The following is a 4,874-nucleotide window of genomic DNA, read 5'->3' as shown; positions in this document are numbered from 1 at the left end:
TGAAATTCATTCCCCTAACTCGAATTGACTAAGACAACTAAGTGAAAATGGCCATGTCACCTTAGTTAACACATCCAAGATTTTTGTTGATGTGGTTTTTTGACGGGCTTAGATTATTTCCATAATACACTTCAAACATGAAACTGAAAAAAAAAATACACTTATACTATCCAAAGACAATTTCTAAAAAAAAAATCACATAAGAGACAATCATGTTAACATTAAATGGATTGGCAAAGTATCATTCAAAAAGATATATATCCTAAGATGTTAGAATGCATATGGTTTCTAAAAAGAAATTAAAGTTACCATAAATAACAAAATCACTTCTAGTTATAAAGTTGGAAACTACTTCACCTGGAGTAATGTAGCCATATGAGCTAGTAACAAAGGACATGGTCTTTGAAACAGTTCAAAACAGCTTTGAAACTCCAAAATTTGCAACCCTTGTATTCATGTAACAATCAAGCAATATATTGTTAGGCTTAACATCCCTATGTACAATGGTAGGATGACAATCTTGATGAAGCTAGCATCAACCTTGAGCCACTCCCACTACAGTGAGCATATTCTCTTCCTTTATCCCATGCAAGAGGTTAGCTAAAATTCCATTAGGAATGTATTCATAGAGAAGAAGAGCCTCCTAATTGATCGAACAACAACCCAACAATTTAACTATGTTCATGTGCCTAACATTTCATAGGACTTCTACCTCTACTGATACCATTTTATTTCATTCTCTTTCTCTTTATCGACCAACAATATCTTCTTCATGGCTATGACTTGACCTCCTGATATTTCAAACCTATAAATTGTAGTGGCTACTCCAATTCCAATCATGTTATCAGGCTTCAAGCACTGCAAAATATCTTGTATTGTGAAGCTCAAACACTAGAATGAGGTCATCTTCCATGGGTTTTTTGGATGTTATTTCTTCATGCATAATTCTCTAGAAACATAAAAAATATGGTACTTGTGAAAGAATCTTATGCCAATTACAAGAATGGTTATTACTAGAGTAGTCACTACGACAATCAACCAAATCATATCTTTGTGTATTTCAGAAAAACAAAGGAATAATTGTAGTTTTGTGTTTTTCAAAGTTTGTGGGTTTGAATGAAGGGGTAAATCATGAATTTGAACCATTTGGAATTTTTTAACTCAAAATCCTTGCAATTATTTGGCACAACACATGGATCGCAGGTCATGGGTTTGAGATGTCTAGATTTCTTTCCCCACAATGGGTGAGTGTTGTTGGAGAGGTAGGCTCCACCAATCTGTGATCAATGAATACACCAATAATATGAAGTTTAAGGTGGTATGGGCATCACTCACCGAATTTGTGGCTTCCACCAGTCCAATTTGACACAGATACTACATGTGAGACAATCATTTGCCCCCCATATAGACATATTAGCATGATGCAATGTTAAGTGGCATGGTTTAGAGTTCCATGCTATGTTATGGGGCTGGAATGGTGACACACATGACCTTCATGCGAGGGACCACATGGTCCATAGAGTCATTTTTAATGCATTTTTTTTTATTCCACACATTATGTTTAAAGAGAACTTTAATCACTTTGCAGACGATCACCTAGATAACATTTATTTTCATGATTATGTCATTTGGAATGGAAAAAATGTCTTGTGGGGCCAAGAGAATATATATGTTTCATGTCAAGACTATCAATATTCACAACTTGTCTTTGACTACTACCTTGCTTCATCCAAGTAAGATCCTACCTATTGTGTTGATTGTAGGTTGAGTCTACTCGTTGTCTCCTAAGGTTGACAAGATAATCAAGGGAGCTTGTTTTTGGGTTTTGACATTCTATCTCCCATCGACATTTTAGGTCAGAAACATCACAAGCAAGGGAAAAGGCAGGGATGCGAGGGATTCGCTACTTTGCCTTTATGATCCAGTGGTTTTTAAAATTCTCTACTTGAAATCAACCTTTCTTAGTAGGTTTATAGAAACCTTGAGGCAAAAGATAAGGGTAGGCACAAATTTCAAGGTTAGTAAAATTCCTCATCATTTAACTTCATTCTCTTGTAAAATTTGGGCTCAATTATATTTCATGCTTTCTATGGGTTTATAATTGATGGGTCTATTAAATTTCTTGTGCTCCCTTACTAGTGTTCATAAGTTGGTGCCATGCATAGAGAAACAGTAATATAATTTACATGGAATTGGGATCTTTATATCTCCTTGTGGGTTGTCAGTATTTTGATAGTTTCTATGTTATGTTTATTCTTTATTGTTTTGTGTGGGTTTATTCCACCCCCATCTAAATTGAATGGTTTTCTAGTCAAAAGGGTAAATAAAGCATATGGTATTGCAACCTCCACCAAGATTGATATAATCACTATTGATGTGAGCAAATTCACAGAAAGGTACTTTGAAAAGGAGGTTGTTAGGAAGAAGAAACTAAGAGTGAGTTTTTTGAGGTATAGAAAGAGGTAATTTAATTTTTGGCATTGAGTTGTCAAATATTGTTCTATTATGCCAATCAACGAGCATCCTCATAATAGTGGATTTTTGTTGAGTGCATGCATATGAATGGTTTTTGCTAATTTACTAGATACCAACCTCATCCACTTTTTTGGCATATCGATTGTGTACTTCCACTTCTAATATTTAATAGTAAATAATAAGCCATCGAATACACACGCATATGTAGAACCAACAATTACAAGCATTTATGAGGTCTGCGTTTGACTTGACCAGCACTGACACACATAATTTGAGTTTGTGTGTGGAGGCTAAGCTCTCCATCTAGATTGTTGTGTCATGTGCATTTAGTAACTATTGTATTGGGAGAAACCATTACGTTATTATCAGATAGTGGACAATGCTATGGAAGGTATATTAGACAATTGTACTCCCTATTGTCGTCATCGTCTTATCATCATCGTCTTAGACCAAAATAGAGTTTAAAGATAAAGAAGAAACACTTGTCAATGCTTGGTGGAAACCTCACCCTAATCCAATGGGAATAAACTCTTTAAGACTTTTTCCATCCTTTCATGGTACTAGCTATTATGAAAACATGTAGATTAACATGGTTATGTCCTTTCCTGAGTAATGATATGCCTTTGTATGGAATCTTTCATTTAATGTTAATGTACAATGATACTTGTTTATGGTTATTTAAGTGTTGCATGTCTACCTGTGAGTGTTGGATAGTTGTCCAAAGGTAAAGCTGTGGGTTCTATAGCATAATATCCTTCCTACACTTTCCATCATTGGTTCTAGTAGAAACCACATAATATTAATAATCATGAGGTATGTAAGAGTTTGATTCTCTCCAACACCAATAATTTAATTCTTCAGTGCATGACTCCATGTTGGGTTTGAACTTGCTACCAATGTTGAAAGGTTGAATTACAATGCAGGTACACATAGAAATCTTAACTCAGAGCTCATGTGTATTGCCATCCAAGATATTTTCTCTTCAAAAAAACCCAACTACATGATCTTGTCTCCTTTTTCCATGAAAGATAATTATGAACTTTAGTTTGTTCTTGTGGGCACCTGTCTGCTTAAATTTCTAAGACTCTAGGGTTTGTAGCAAAAAGTTTGGTAGAGGGGAGGAAGTTCTCATAGAAGGAAGCAAAAACAATAGACTTGAGATCTCCATTAGTAGAAAAAGTTAAGGTAATATAAACATGAAGAATAATAAGAAGGTGTACCATAAAGATACACATCCAAGGACATGTGCTCATGACAACTTCCCTTATTATTATTGTTTTTGGGTTTTTTTTTCTTCCTACCACTAGCATATAACAACTCTACAACCCATATGAACTTATTTTTAAGTGTACCATTCATAGCGCTCTCTCTCCCCTTCATACCAACGTCTCATACAATGCAAGTTACTTCTCAGTTCCCTTTATTCTACATGAATTTATGTTTTGAAAATTTACATCTATTGATTTCATTGGGAGAAATCATGGTAGTGTGGTTGTCAAACTCATAGAACCTTTCAATATTTCACCCATCCTAATCCAATCGATCAATGAATTCAATTTTTTTCATCCACTTAACAAATAATTTCCATTGCATTGAGTTGACAAGGGAACAACGATGGCTTTATTTCTTTATCATTACAACTAAAATGTAGATTGTTTTTATGAATATAATGTTCAAAATTTCAAGGAATGTTATGTTGTCTCTGTTTTTATTTAGCCTATCTCATTAGTGCAGACAAATGTAACTAACATTTAATTCCAATCGTATATGGTTTATATGCAGCTAACATTTATATTCTCCTTTATTTAACTTTGTTTTTGGATGTTGCATTACCAATTAATCTTGAATTTACTTTGATTGTCATATATGGTTTATTCAAATCAAGTTTCTCAAAGTTGACTAAAACATAAGTAATCTAGACAACTAGCATAACCATTAAAAATATCTCTCTCAAAGCATGGGATTACATCTTAGGGTTATGAAATTTCAGCCCGCCCTGTAGTAGATATAAAATGCTTAGAGTGAGATAGACAATTTCACCCAAATCATATGAATATTTTTGGTGGCATAAATATTTTACATTCATTTTATACAAGGATCATAGGTAGGTTTTTGATACCATGCCACAACTAGAATTCATGGATTTGTGAAGTGAGCATAAAATCACAATTGAAATTGTTGTGTTGGTTTTTAAAAATACCATATTGCTTATATAGCTTATGTGAATTAAATCGATTTACTTATGCTAGTTATAGCAAGAGTTCTTTACACTGTCATTTTCTACTTGGCTATAATGGTCATATCATGCATTAGAAATATCAAATTGATTTATGTGAAGTTGGTGTATTATAAAACATTATATATGGTTTTAGCCACCTTTTCATTTCATTTTGAATATG

This window comes from Pinus tabuliformis, chromosome 9, assembly GCF_031772625.1.
Source record: "Pinus tabuliformis cultivar Carrire ecotype Pingquan chromosome 9, CPIR1, whole genome shotgun sequence".
Lineage (NCBI taxonomy): Eukaryota > Viridiplantae > Streptophyta > Pinopsida > Pinales > Pinaceae > Pinus > Pinus tabuliformis.
Note: the sequence above shows the minus strand (reverse complement) of the source record.